Source organism: Topomyia yanbarensis, chromosome 2 (genome assembly GCF_030247195.1).
Source record: "Topomyia yanbarensis strain Yona2022 chromosome 2, ASM3024719v1, whole genome shotgun sequence".
Lineage (NCBI taxonomy): Eukaryota > Metazoa > Arthropoda > Insecta > Diptera > Culicidae > Topomyia > Topomyia yanbarensis.
In genome coordinates, this window is record NC_080671.1 from 263,783,768 (window position 1) to 263,799,961 (window position 16,194).

The 16,194-nt window shown below is 39.6% G+C and overlaps 1 protein-coding gene across 1 annotated transcript in view; it reads left to right on the plus strand.

Annotated features, from left to right (window-relative positions):
* LOC131680308 (calcineurin-binding protein cabin-1-like) overlaps positions 1-16,194 on the plus strand; it is a 1,393,806-nt gene that overhangs the window by 766,154 nt on the left and 611,458 nt on the right. The gene's annotated exons all lie outside the window — the stretch shown is intronic.

Here is a 16,194-nt window from a genome sequence, read left to right on the forward strand (position 1 = left end):
CACCTTTTTCATTCCGTGCTAGGCTGACTTTTGTGCTAGCCTCTACCAACCTGTGAGGCTGACTTTTATGCTCACCCTTAACATGCCGTGTGAGACTGACTTGGATGCTCACCCTTTCACTCCTCTGCCACGCCATGAGGCATCGATAGCTTAGTTCCAACATACTACGCTACGACCCTCCCGTCTTGGCATGAGGCAGTCCACTTATACGCCTATACACTCACTCTTCTGTCTTGCTTCGGGGTGGCTGGGTTTACCCCTTACGCGGTTGCCATTCGCTGCGCCAACCTACCTCGGCATGAACAGACCATTCACTCTCTTATTTTGCGCTTGGCCTTTTTCGCTCCAACTAACCAATCACTAGTTAGCCGTGCCCGCCGTCTGTTGCTCGGTTCGCCAGATTACCTGTAGCCTACTGGCAAACTGGATGGTAGCAGCCGAGACTGCGTTCCACTTCTCCACCGTTTGACACATCCGCTGAATAAGGGTATCCGGGGTTGTGTCCCAGCCACAGACGTCAAGCATTGCTCTTCTTTCGACGTCGAACCGATGACATACGAACAGTATGTGCTCGGCAGTTTCATCTACACCTGGGCAGTCCGGGCAGACTGGGACCTCCGCGTGTCCGAACCTGTGGAGGTACTGACGGAAACAGCCATGGCCTGACAGGAATTGTGTCAGGTGGAAGTGAACTTCCCCATGGGGTCTTCCCACCCAGCTCGATATGCTAGGTATCAGCCGGTGGGTCCACCTACCTTTCGAGGAGTTGTCCCACTCACGCTGCCATCTGGCGACCGAGGTCACCCTGGTGCGCTCGCGGGCTCCCCTATTTCCACGTAGCTCAAAGCACTCCTCATCTTCCCGAATGACCAGCCCGACTGGCATCATGCTCGCTATCACGCAGGATGCATCGTGTGATACCGTGCGGTAGGCAGATATCACTCTGAGGCACATCACGCGGTAGGTGCTCTCCAGTTTCTGTAGGTAACTGGTTACCCTCAGTGCTCTTGACCATGACGGGCCGCCGTACCTGAGGATAGATACGGCAACGCCTGCCAGTAACCTACGTCTACTGGCGCACACCTTTGAGCTGTTGGACATCATTCTCGATAGTGCCGCAACAGCAGTCGACGCTCTCTTGCACGTATAGTCGACATGGCTGCCGAAGGTCAGCTTGTCGTCTATAATGACTCCGAGAGACTTCAGACTTCGCTGTGAAGTGATCGCGACTTCTCCCACATGGATAACTGCATGTTGTGCCGACTTGCGGTTGTTGACGATAACTACCTCCGTCTTATGATGAGCGAGCTCCAGGCCTCTCGCGCTCATCCATTCCTCCACCGTGCTAATCGCGTGTTCTGCGGTTAGTTCTACCTCAGGAATTGACTCCCCGTAGACCTCCAAGGTTACGTCGTCGGCAAAGCCGACGATCTTGACCCCAGGAGGGAACTTCAGTCTCAGAACCCCGTCATACATGAGGTTCCATAGCACCGGGCCTAGGATCGAGCCCTGCGGGACTCCGGCGGTAATCGGAACCCTTTTCTGACCGGCATCGGTCTCGTATAGCAGTACGCGGTTTTGGAAGTAACTTTCCAGGATCCGGTACAGACCCACCGGTAGGCTAAGCCGGTGTAACGAGAGCGCGATGGCATCCCAGCTTGCGCTGTTGAATGCATTCTTCACGTCAAGTGTCACTAACGCACAGTATCGAATACCTCGCCTTTTTCGTTGGATCGCTATCTCGGCAGTATTTATCACTGAGTTGAGAGCGTCCACTGTGGACTTACCCTTCCGAAAGCCAAACTGGTTGCTTGACAGACCGTCCGTACCTTCCGCGTACGGGGTGAGCCTGTTGAGGATGATCCTCTCAAGCAGTTTGCCAGTCGTGTCTATCAGACAGATTGGTCTGTACGCCGATGGGTCGCCTGGCGGCTTCCCGGGCTTCGGCAACAGCACCAGTTTCTGCCTTTTCCATCTATCGGGGAAACGGCACTCGTCAAGGCATCTCTGCATAGCTAGCCTGAACATGTTCGGGTTCGCTATGATCGCTGCCTTGAGAGCGTTGTTCGGGACTCCATCCGGCCCTGGAGCTTTGTTCATTGCTAGGGATTTAGCCACTGCGAGTAGTTCTTCGTTCGTCACTGGAGCCACCATTTCGACCGTGCCCGCACTGTCTCGTAGTGCAGGTGGCCAGGGGCTTGTGGCTCGAGACGGGAAGAGTACTTCGATAATCGTTGCCAACCGGTCCGGAGACCGTTCTGGGGGTGAGGAGCCCCCTTTGGTCTTGGCCATCACAATCCGGTAGGCGTCACCCCACGGATTCGCGTTGGCACTCTCACACAGGTTGTCGAAACACGCTCTCTTGCTGCTTTTAATAGCCTTGTTAAGGGCTAATTTCGCAGCTCGAAACACTTCACGGCGATTCTCTCTTGCATCCTCGGTGCGAGCTCTTTGCATCCTACGTCTAGCTCTGAGACAGGCTGACCGTAGAGCTGCAATCTCGGCACTCCACCAGTATACCGGGCATCTACCGTTTCTTGGCAGTGTTTTTCTCGGCATAGTGGCGTCGCACGCGCGTGATAGAACAGCTACCAGCGCATCCCCGCTTAGACTGTCGGTGTTGGCCTCCAGTCCCAGTGCCGCGGTGAAAGCTTCGCTGTCGAAGTGATTGGACTTCCACCCGCGTACCTGACAGGGATCTCCCGCCCTCGGATGCTGCACACCATAGTTGATCTTAAAGCGGATTGCTAGATGATCGCTATGGGTGTAGCCTTCGTCTACCCTCCATTCCATGCCTGGAGCCAGACTCGGGCTGGCAAAGGTCAAATCAATCCACGCCTCCACTCCGTTTCTACGGAATGTACTAGCGGAGCCATCATTAGCTAGCACAGTATCGAGTTTCGCAAACGCTTCCATTAGCGCTTGACCCCTGCTATTTGTACAGCGGCTGCCCCACTCCACTGCCCAAGCGTTGAAGTCTCCCGCTATTACTACCGGTTTCCGGCCCACGAGGTCCGACGAGAGCCTGTCGATCATCTGGTAGAACTGTTCTATTGGCCACCTTGGTGGGGCGTAGCAGCTGCAATAGAACACACCATTGATCTTGGCAATCGCCACACCCTCGTATGTATGTATGTATGTATGTATGTATGTATGTATGTATGTATGTATGTATGTATGTATGTATGTATGTATGTATGTATGTATGTATGTATATATGTATGTATGTATGTATGTATGTATGTATGTATGTATGTATGTATGTATGTATGTATGTATGTATGTATGTATGTATGTGTATGTATGTGCGGATTTGTTAACAAAATGTCCACATCGGTTTCTCGGAGATGGCTGAACCGATTTTTACAAACTAAGATTCAAATGAAAGGTATAATATTCCCATAGGTTGCTATTGAATTTCATTTTCATTTTGAAGAGTATGGTTGCAAAACAAAATTTATTGAATGGCCAACATCGGTTTCTCGGAATTTTCTGAACCGATTTTGACAAACTTCATTTTAAATGAAAGGTCTATAAGCTGCTGTTGAATTTTGTGTGGATCCGAGTTCTGGTTCCTGAATTACAGGGTGATACGTACGAGCACGCAGCAAATCCCGATTCTAACGAATTCTGCGATGAATGTAAAAAGGTGAAATTTTTTCCAAAATGTAAACACAACTGTTGAATGTGTAGATCTAGGTCACCAACAGTCATTCAAAGTCTCTTTGGCCACACTGGTCACCATCGACGGATCCGGAAGCATCCAAATTCAGAATAACGGTTATATTGGTTTCTCGAAAATGGCTAGGTGTTGCGTCCCTGGAAACTGATATTAAATTCCATCTCCATCCGACTTCCGGCTCCGGAGTTACGGGTTGTGGAGTGCGATCACATAGAAAGCTCGGATTCAAACCGATACCGCGATGAATGCAAAAAGGTGCTCTTATATATACTTACCAAGTGTAATAAGAATGAAAGACATTTCCATAATGTTATATTGTACGAACCAGCTATTAAATCATAGTTTGGAGAAATGAGAAAGGCACAATTGCACCTCTAGGTGGATTAAAACAGGTTTTTAGAATGTAGAACAAATTTTCATCATGATTGGTATAAGCGCTTGCTTTTTTCTTTCCAATTTTTCCCAACAGTAAGAAACATTTAAATTGCACATGCAGTTCTGTAGCTGATATCACATACTTTTGCTCTCAGAAACATTCGATTGAATCTTCTGTAATTTTGTTACTTTCCATTTGTTACAATTTTTGCCTTTCTCATATAAAGAAAGGTTATGCAATCACTGTAAAAATCGACTTTTTAATCGAGGCTCGGAGGGCAGAGTGTCATACACCATTCGATTCAGTTCGTCGAGATCAGCAAATGTCTGTGTGTGTATGTGTGTGTATATGTGAGTGTCATTTAAACTCACACAATTTTCTCAGAGATGGCTAAACCGATTTTGGCAAACTTAGTTTCATCTGAAAGGTATAACGCTCTTACAAGCTGCTATTGAATTTTTAGTTGATCCGACTTCCGGTTCCGGAGTTACTGGTTGAAGAGTGCGGTCACACAGCAAATTCCCATATAAACTGGTACCACCATGATGTTCAAATGATGTAAAACATGTTAAAATTGATGTAACATTACTCTAGTTTGCGGGTCTGGATAACTAATGATCAATCAAAGCAGCATTGACCACATTGGCCACCTATGACGCTTCATGACGCCCCTGGTGAACCCGCCAAGTTCCTAAGCTAATATCACACCCATTCCCCAACGAATTCTCTACTGATTTTTACAAACTTGATTTCAAATGAAAGATACAGTAATACCATTGACTGCTGCTGAATTTCATTCGGTTCTGACTCTTGCTTCAGGAGTTACAGGGGTGTTGGTAAGGATACACTGGATTCTCCCATATAAATCGGTACAATCGTAATACCTCAGAGGCTAAAAACTATTGGAATGTTCACCAAATTACTTCTAATCGCAGATCTAGATCACTGATTGCTAATCAAACATTCTTTGAATATATTGTCCACTATCGACGATTCCGGAAGTCCGGAATTCCGGGCATATTTATACCACAATTAAAGTCACATCGGTTCTTCGGTGATGACTGAACCGATTTTCTCAAACCAAGTCTCAAATAGAAGACAAAATATGCAGTTGAATATTGCGTCGCCGCCCTTTCCCCCACCCCTGCCTTGCCCTTACACCTCCCTCCTTCATCACTCCCCTCCCCTTGGACCACCCTCATGCCCGCATTTCCTTCATCCACCCCGTATACCGAAATAAGATGAAGGATTTCTGACGCATCCTCCACTCCCACTCTACTACTTTCAAACCCATTCCACCAACATTTCAAAATATAATCACATGAAGATAACATTGAACTGATGCTAATTAAGCTAATTAAATATTATTCTTTTGACTTTCTCATATAGCAAGGTATTGGAATTGCTCCAAAAACCGACTGTCTAACCGTGGCCCGGAGGGCCGAGTCTCATATAACATTCGACTCAGTTCGCCGAGATCGCAAAATATCTGTGTATGTATGTGTGTATGTATGTATGCATATATGTATGTGTGTATGTATGTATGTGTGTATGTATGTATGTATATGTGTGTATGTGCGGATTTGTTAACAAAATGTCCACATCGGTTTCTCGGAGATGGCTGAACCGATTTTTATGGATCCGGAAGCATCCAAATTCAGAATAACGGTTATATTGGTTTCTCGAAAATGGCTAGACCGATTTGATCAACTTAGTTCCAAATGAAAGGTGTTGCTTCTCCGGAAAATGATATTAAATTCCATCTCCATCCGACTTCCGGCTCCGGAGTTACGGGTTGTGGAGTGCGATCACATAGAAAACTCCGACTCAAACCAATACCGCGATGAATGTTTTTTACTTTTACTTTATTTTTATTAACGTGACTTTAAATTAATTCATTCGTCACGTCCGCGATGAATGCAAAAAGGTGCTCTTATATATACTTACCAAGTGTAATAAGAATGAAAGACATTTCCATAATGTTATATTGTACGAACGAGATATTAAATCATAGTTCGGAGAAATGAGAAAGGCACAATTGCACCTCTAGGTGGATTAAAACAGGTTTTTATTTTTTTCAGCGCCGAGAACATAAAATTTTTTTTAAATTGTTTATTAAAAATGTAATGTAAAAAATGTAATGCTGCTATTAAAGCAAATGTTCCGTGAATTGATATTTATATGACAATGTAAATTACAAAAAAAAAAATAGTGTTCGCAGAAAAAGTTTGTAGTATGAAAATAGACGTAAAATTAAATCATTCCACAAATACACATACTTTTCCAACGAATTTTGATATAATTTTACAGGTGGTTGAAAATTACAGTTTGATTAACTGAATGATCAATTAGTTTTATTCCAATATGATTGAAAAATATGTTACCTGGAATATTATACGGATAAAAGTGCAAAATCATATGCTTTTTAATGCACCAGATATAGATTACGCAGTCCACTTAGGCTTCGGAAATGTAGAAGATGTCATCTTCTGCCTTCAAACTGTCCACATAATAACAACTAAATGCTTTGGTTTGTTGAATTTATATTTCCCTTGCACTCGAGTATTCGATTTTGCATGAAATTTCAGTCAAGTGAAAAGTCAATGAACGAGGGAGGCGGTGAATCTGAATATTGGTTTCGGTAAATACAAACAGAAATAGGAAACTGATTTTAAAATTCCGCAGCACTGATCAAGAAGCGTTATAAGTGGTCATTGTGACAAAAGCTATTTCGATTGGTCATTAGTGATCTAGACTCGCTAATCCAAGTAATGTCGCACATATTTTACATCGTTTGGACTTCATGGTGGACTCTTTTATATGAGAATATACTGTGTTGCAGCTTTCTTCAACCTGTAACCCAGGGATCGCATGTCCGCTTTAACACAGCCGGTCGGAAGGTTGTACCTTTCATTTATGTAAAAAGGGTCCAGGCTTCTATGAGAATCAAATGTGACATTATTTGCCTCAAGCACACATACATACAAATACGGACATTTTCCGATCTCGTCGAACTGAGTTGAATAGCGTATGAGACTCGGCCCTCCGGGCCTTTGTTAAAACTTCAGTGTTCAGAGCGATTGCATCAGCTACATGAGAATGGCAAAAATATCACAATCATTCTAGTACTCAATTTTTCTGAGCTCTTTGAAATAAAATCGATTTTGTTTGATTGATCTCTTACATATTAAACATTTTTAAATCCACCTAGCGGTGCAATTGTGCCTTTCTCATATCACCAATCTCTGATTCCATAGCTGGTTATGTTCAATAAAATTGTGAAAATGTCTATTAAATTCTTAGTACACTTTGCACCTATATACAATGGCTAGCCTGCCACGAATTTGATAAACTAAATATCAACGCTGTAACATTTGAAACAAAAAATATCATAGTTAATTAGCCTAATTAGCATTACCGTCAAACGACGTAACTTGCAACAGTGCACAGAGGAGTCACTGGGGTCAATTCCTGGCCAAAATTATTTGTTGCTACTATTGCTTGTATTACGCCTTAATATGACCTAAAAATAGATTAAAATTGGTTTTTGGAACAATTTGGCATGAATACCAGGGCAGAGGTCAACTTTCCATATCCTTTAGAATACTAGTTATTTCGAGGTGATCTTTGTGATTACATTTGGTTTTCCAGTTGCAAAACAGTTGATCAGTGGAAAAGGGGGAAGAAACGGGACGCCTGTGCATATTTTCATAGAGATACATTTTGGAAAACATAGTACTTGGCCCTACAGCATTTCGGTGTACCTCAAATTACTAATCATTTCAATATTTTCAAATCGCTTGGAATCTGTGGATTGGACAAGATCGGAAAAGTTCGAATGTTTTTCAGATAGCTGGAATCTACTTTTGTAATACTGATTCAGCAACTTTGCCGGATCTCGCCGTATAATGTAACTTTTTTATCATTCAAATTTGGAATATAATGTTTAACAAACGATTTTTTTAAAGTTGATGCAATGCACAACAACACTACTATTTTCAGTTGGTTTAGCCTAAAGTTATACAAATGGCTGTGTTCTACTACGTTTGTAATAATATTGTCTTACTTAATACAGTCATCATCACTAGAAAGCGATATTGCTGGATATATAATTAAAATGACTAAAAAAACCCTGTAAAATATAACCACTTTGCATCCAAGCAAAAAGCTTTAACAATTTTTGACATACTCCTAATTTTGCCACGTTATTCAGCAGGCGTTTAGGTATGTAAAAAAATATAGCGAAATAGAAAATCGAAAAAAAATATTTTGGTTATTGGCCAGGAATGTGTTCTAGTTACTCCTCTGTGCAGCGGAGTAACTTCGACATGTTTCAGTTCAGATGGACAGACAACGGTAACAATAATGTTCACAATTTAGCATTATAGCTGTCAAATGTTATCATATGGTAACAGATAATTATGTACTGGCTGTCATTATTTTCTGTTTCTTTAGCGCGACAGAGTAATTTTCTGTATTTCGAGATTTTTAAATGGAAAGGAAACTAGAATGTCGTGCTTTGCTCCATTTTAATGGTAAGAGCTTATCATTTGTATCTCTTACGCACAGATCGAGTATACAATAGCAAACGTTACTGTTAGATACATGTTTGTTAACCCTTTCATGCCCAACTTTTTTCTCGTGCATGTAGGGTTTCAAAACTATTGTTCCTTGAACACGGTGGGATCAAGAAACACGAAAAGCCCTTTTCCATAAAGAAAGGTGCTTCCCTCGCAGTGCTAGAAGCTGCTCAGTTTTTATCTTCCAATGCTCAATGCAATTCTCCTAGAATATTTACAATAGTCCAATTGCGTGGAAAATGTAGCCAAAGACAGTCTAAATCGATAAGTTTTATTAATTTTCAATAATATTGCAACATAACGAAGATATATGAAAAATTCATTTTCCGTTGTCAACGTAAACTGTTCTTGGCAGCACTGCTCTATCGGAATCCAATCAGACTAATTGCAATAACTTCAGTTCTAGAGCTGGTCCTTGAAACTATTAATACTCAAATGAAAGGCAATAGTCACATTTAGTAGCCTTACTTGTTTTTGTGAGCAAATTTTGCATTAATCAAAAGTTATAGCTGTTTAAAAACGTTGTTGTCCACAACCAACATGGGCATGAATGGGATAACCATCTCGAATATACGATTTTACTATATAAACAATTCATGCTACTGTATTTTGTGTTATGCTGATAGAGCGGTTAAAAAAAAGTATTTATATCATTGTAAATCACATTTTAAACGTTCAAACTAGAATTACAATAAGGGGATCACTAACTACCAAAACTCTCTTCTATAACATTTTCCCGAAAATTGTTACCATTCTTTTGATTTTAGGAGTTGTTCTGTTGGCACTTGAATATAAATGGGGTTGTTGTTTTCATCGATTCTCAATTTACTATTCGGAAAGAACTTGGCTATGGCTGAGTAATTCTTCGGGTTCGAGGAAAGCGATGTTTAGAGTAATAGAACGTTTCAAGTGGTGGATAGGATTACAAAGTGTTTGAAACAGTTACATGAAGTATCAAATTACGTGCTACGATCAAAATTTGGTTCACTTAAACGTGATGCATTTTTTTTAAGGTTGAAAAGAGAAACTTACAAAAATCGAAAGCAAAAAAAACAGTTTTTTCACACCGTTTGATAGATCTTCTTGAAAATTAATCAGCAGTACTGTAACAATATTCTAGGAAAGCGCGACGCGCTTATGGCCCACAGAACGAGCAACTGCTGGTGCCCTAAGACGATTTCGCTAGATTTTCAGAGCAATCAGTGCACTAGCGCGACTGCCGGAAGGTTAAACATGTATTTAAAATGCCTGCGTACCTCTTATTTTGTAGGAGTGTGCAGAATTTTGCCCCTATTCGATTTTAACGTTTGCTCTTCAGTTATAAAAATGATCTTCAAGCAAGAGGAGCAAAATTTTGCTCGAGAATCGCGAAAATCCGACAAATTTCCACGAAATTGGCGAGGTCGTAAAAGTATCCATATCAACAGTCACCAAGGTATTACAAATGTTTGGGAAATGTTTGTTGATAGCCAAAATGTGTAGATTAGACGGAAGTTGGAAGTTTGAGACATTTTCAAACTGGTTCTGGTTTGACAACCTGTCACATGTCCACCTGTCCGCCTTTCAAACTACCTGACCTGTGCTTTGAAAGGCGGCATTTTGATTGCGACGACGACCGTCAACTAGGAATTTTCATCTTCATTGAGTTTATTTACCACGATGGCTATTTCTGGGGTATGAATTAAATTAATTAATAAATTAATAAAAAAAGAATAAGGCCGTAGATCCCTCTCAAAGACATAAAAAAGTAAACCAGACAACATTTGACGAAAACTGACTTGTAGAATGTCCGGTGCCTTTTCACCATTAGTACTACGATACTTTGCCGAAATATTAATACGACATACTTCATCTCTAAATTTCTCAGTTCGGTTTCGACTTGCGTCGTGATCGGGTGTGTTTTTCAAGCGATCCGCGAAGTTCTCGTGTTTTGACTGAAAGTTCCATTAGACAATATCGAAATTGTTCCTCAAAGGAAGAAGCGTAGCTCTTCCGCTAGTGAAGCAGATGTCTTCAGTAACTTTCTGAACGACTACCCCCGCCATAAAGTAAATCGGATTGAGGCAATCGGAAACATGACGAAAAGAGCGAGTAAATCGCCATCTTGTTCTTCCCAACAAACCCGACAGGAAAAAAATGGTCGAGGTGACCAACAAAAAAACAAAAATCCGATCCCTGTTACAAATCAATACGACATTCTCAGAACGGATGATCCAAACAAGATGGACGATGAAACGGGTACCCAATCGGCCCAAGCTACAAAGACTATAATAAGAGCTCCTCCGATAATCATTAAAAACGCTGTATACAAGGATGTTGTAGACATGAAAAAACAATATCAGCTGGATTTCACTGCCAAAATGATTTCTCTCGGAATAAAGCTGACCTTTCCATCTCTTGAAGCATACAAGAAGACAAAAGTGAGTATTCTGGACTGTAGAATGCGGTTTTTTACATATGAAACAGAAGAAGAGAAAACGACAAAAGTTGTTTTGTCTGGACTCCCAAAGATGGATTATCTCGCTCCTGATGGCGATGAAATAGGCCACTTGAAGGCTGTTCTAAATGAGGTTGGAGTAAACCCAAGCGACATCAAACAAATGCTTGTTCGTCGACAACGATATGATGGACAGGCTCTGTATCTTCTTTATTTCAAAAAGAAAGAGTTCGATATGGAGACGCTACGCAAAATACGTTTCCTAGATGGAGTATCTGTAACGTGGTCATATTACCGAAAAAAGGAATCTTTAACTCAATGCCGAAACTGTCAAGCTTTCGGCCATGGAACGAAGCACTGTCACCTGCCTCCAAAATGCATCGTCTGTGGCAACGACCATTCATCATCTTCTTGTGAACTAAACCGAAAAAACAAAGACGAAACCCAACCTGCAATTACTGACGACCAACTGCATTGTGCCAACTGTGATGGAAACCATACGGCAAATTTCAAACAATGTCCAGCAAGAGACAATTACAAGCGAATAAAAGATGTCATCAACAATAGGAACCATCGCCGAGTTCAAGGTCAAGCACCACGAAGGCCAACTTTCAACGAAGAAAACTTCCCTAAGTTGCCAAGCACGCAACAGTCAAACGACGCATCAAACAGTCAAGCATCACCAAGCTACAACCACGTGTTTCGTCAGCAGCCGCCAGGATTTCGGTACAGCGGTGTGCTTTCTGGACATCACAATCAACACTCGTCGGGTACAGCCGATTTGTTCACAGCGGATGAAATGGTAACTATTACGATGGAGTTAATGGTTAAATTAGCACAGTGTAGAAACAAGTTTGACCAAATCAAGGTTATGACTGAACTGGTAACAAAGTATCTTTACAATGGCTAATTTAGATGAAAAGCTGAAGGTTATGATTTGGAATGCACGCAGTATTTCAAAAAAATATGTAGAAACGTTCTCATTTATCTCTGAAAAAGATATCGACATAGTGTTGTTCGTTGAAACATGGCTAAAGCCTGACCAAATTTTGACACACGCAGATTATAACTGCATTTGTCTAAGTAGATCAGATAGAATTGGCGGGGGAGTTGCTATCGCAGTGAAAAAATCTATTCAATTCTCGGTTTTAGAGCAATTTAACACCAAAATCATAGAATCCCTTGGCATTAAAGTTTTAACAAGTGGCGAAGAACTTAAAATAATCGTTGCTTACTTTCCTGGCTCGACTAAAAGAAATGATCTAGATAACTTCAAACATGACCTGAAATTGCTTACCAATGAAAGAAACAGCTATTTTCTATGTGGAGATTTTAACGCTAGGCATAGAGCATGGAATTGCGCGAAAGCTAATGGAGCAGGAAAAATACTGTTCGAAGAGATGTGCATTCGTGATTTTACAGTAAATTTTCCAGACTCCCCTACTTATTTTCCTGCTGACCCACGGGGGACTCCTTCAACTCTGGACTTATTGATTACAAATGGCTTACATGATATATCATCTCTAAAAACTGAAAATGCTCTCAGTTCTGATCATATACCTGTCTTATTTGATATTGTCGTGTCAGATATTGCTATAAATGACCCTCATCTCGTACCATGCTATCAAAAATTTAACCAGAATGTGTTTCAAAAGTACCTCAATGAAAACCTGGATGTTCAAAACATTTCAGAGGAATCGTTTCGCAACAATGATGATATTGACTTTCACGTAGATACACTAATTTCATCCATAACGGAAGCAAGCAAAAAAGCAGTGCCCATGGTTCAACCTTATCGTTACAAATTTTCTATTTCGGAAGACATTCGTAATCTAATTCGCTTAAAAAATACCAGACGAAGACAATATCAAAGAACAAAACACACGTACTTAAAAACTATCGTTAACGAACTAAATGACCGAATACAAAGAGAAATCAGGTTATTGAAAAATAAAAATTGGGAAATTATGATAAAAAACATCAGACCAAATGATAATAAAGTATGGAAAGCCTCTAAGTTGCTCAATAAAAAAACTAAACCAATACCAATATTAAACTGCGATTCAAAAAAATATATCAGTGATGCTGAAAAAGTGGAGGCCCTCGGTGTTCAGTTTCAAGATGCTCATAAACTAACGTTAAACGATAAATCACCCAAAGAAAATGAAGTTAATCAACTCTACGAACAAATTATCCTGAATAATCATGAAATAAATGAAAATAGGTCCACATATACTACTATCTCTGAATTAAAACGCATCCTGAAAAAACTGAAAAAGTCAAAATCACCAGGACCTGACACAATAAACAATGTACTGCTCAAAAATTTACCTCGAAAAGCAATAATATACACTTTACAAATCTTAAATGCTTGCATAAAACTTTCATATTTCCCGACCGCTTGGAAACATGCAAATGTTTTACCAGTTAGTAAACCAGGAAAAGATGCAACATTAGCTTCAAGCTATAGACCTATCAGCTTATTGAATTGTATAAGTAAAATCCTAGAAAGGATTCTCTTGAATAGGATAAATTCGCATCTAATTACTCATGACATTCTTCTGAAGGAACAGTTCGGATTCAGAGCACACCATTCTACAAATCACCAACTAGTTCGTATTGTAAACCACATTCAAACTGGGTTCGCCAACAAAAAGTCCACCGGGATGGTGCTTTTGGATATACAACGAGCATTTGATACGATTTGGCATAAAGGATTAGTTTTCAAATTATCGAAATTTAATTTCCCAACGTATATGATCAAACTGATTGCTAGTTTCATAACCAACAGAACCTTTTGTGTAACATACAACAAATCAAAGTCCCGCAGATTTGAAATACCAGCCGGAGTGCCACAAGGAGCCGTTTTATCCCCCACGCTGTTTAACATATACACGTCGGACATTCCCGACCTAGACGATTGTATTCTTTCATTGTTTGCTGACGATACTGCAATAAGTAGCACTCACGAAGATCCTGTAATAGTAAGAAACAATTTGAATTCAGCATTAGAAACTATTATTAACTATTTCAAAACCTGGAAAATTAAGCTCAATCCGACAAAATCTGAAAGCATATATTTTACAAAAAAGCGAGCGGCCAAATACTTGCCCCATCGCAAACTGATACTAGATGGAAACGAGATTGAATGGAAAGAGAATGTGAAATATTTGGGGGCAATACTCGATAAAAAATTAACTTACAAAGATCAAACAAATTACGTAGTTGATAAATGTAACAAAAGCATTAGAATATTGTACTCCTTAGTGAATCGCAAATCCAAACTGAACTTCAAAAACAAGTTGATGTTGTATAAAGTTGTTTTCAGATCCATTTTATCATACGCTTGTCCTATGTGGGGTAATTGCGCCCAACTTCACAAAAAAAAATTACAAATAATTCAAAACAAATGCTTGAAAATAATTTGTGATCTACCGTACGATTTCAGCACATTTGAACTGCACCGATTGACAAATATTGAAATGTTAGACTCATTCATAAACAAACTTATCGTAAAATTTAAACAAAACTGTAGTACTTCCGCTAATGAACAAATATCCCAACTTTATAGAAACTAGTTTAAAAATCCATGTAACTGGTTTAGCTTTAGGTTTAGGTTAGTTTAATTATTATGAAAATTTTACAGTAGGTTTTTTTTAGATAAGTTTTTCCTCGACAATATTGAAATAATAGAAAAAACATCAACTTCATTATATCACAGTATATACAAATGTAGCATAGTTGGAAAGCGTAGGCTGAACTCTAAACTGTATTCTATAGTTATGTATAATTTATCGAAATTCAATCAATAAAGTGTTTTACTACTACTACTACTACTATCTCTAAATTTCTATATAGAAGAACCCGGGACCAAATGGTAGGGTTTTCAATGTTCATTTATTTCATCTGTTTGATTTACATAGATCGTGAAAATAGACAGACAAATGCAGACTATTTCCTACAACTAATTGTTTTTTTGTTTTTGATGAATTTCCCCCAGTTTTACAGATATAAATTCTGCCATCTTACCTATTGTCGTATGTGAGGAATTCCGTCCGAAAATCTTGACCGACATTTTTTTGAAACGGCGTAAAAGTGTAGTGGTTAAAGCCCAAATTTACAAATCAATCAATCAATCAATTTCTTCATGTAGCACTTTGAAAAAAAATTTGATCGGTTATGTCATTTTTCACAAAAACAAACATTTATGTTAAATATTTCAATTGCAAAAAACATTTTTTTTAATTTCTTATATTTTATTAACAAAAACCTAAAGAGGAAAGAAACATTTTGAATTCGATTGCATGATGGAGAACTTATCGGTAAAAAAGTTTGTCTCACAATAACTTTATACATGTTTTTAAATTTAATGCTAATTGATATACAAAACTGTAATTTTATTACTGAATATAATTCTAAGTATCATTTTAAATCAAAATGTATTTAACAAAAATCTTCCAAAATGCGACAGTTGTCGAAACATTTGGAATTTTGCTTCAACAAGAGCAATTATTTCCTTTAATTATGCCTTTTTTAAAAGTCATTCGCGTTACCCCATCATAAAATGTCAATAATCTAATGTTTATCAGTGAGAAAAGCGGCCTGGAGATGGTTATACGGATGTTCGGCATTTTTGTTCTATAATATAAGAACGGTACAAAACAGCCGTTCTTATAGACCGAAAAAGCCGAAAATTCGTATTACTAATGTTTATCGTTTTTAAAACGTAAATTAATTTTTTTTAGTGTATTCATGTAGAAGCTTTCAATAAAAAAGTTTTTCTATCAACAACTTTCGACATATTTTTATAGTTGAAACTATAAAATACAATTGTGCCGAGTGGTATCCGGTGGGCTGAAATCTCTCGAAGTATTTCAGCCCAGAATTGACCCATTGATTTCTGTCCCCGTGTCGTAAGAAGCGACTAACAACAGTTGTGGCTGTGGTCCACTAGCAGGTTGTTAACAGTCTATTATCTTTCTTCTGACTAAACCAGTCTAGAGGCCGTATGGCATCAGGCGCACAGTGGGACGAAATATAAAAAAGCCGGATATTTATATTGGCGACGAAACTATTGGTTATGGCACTTTGATATCTTTGGAAATGTGTCTTTATTTTT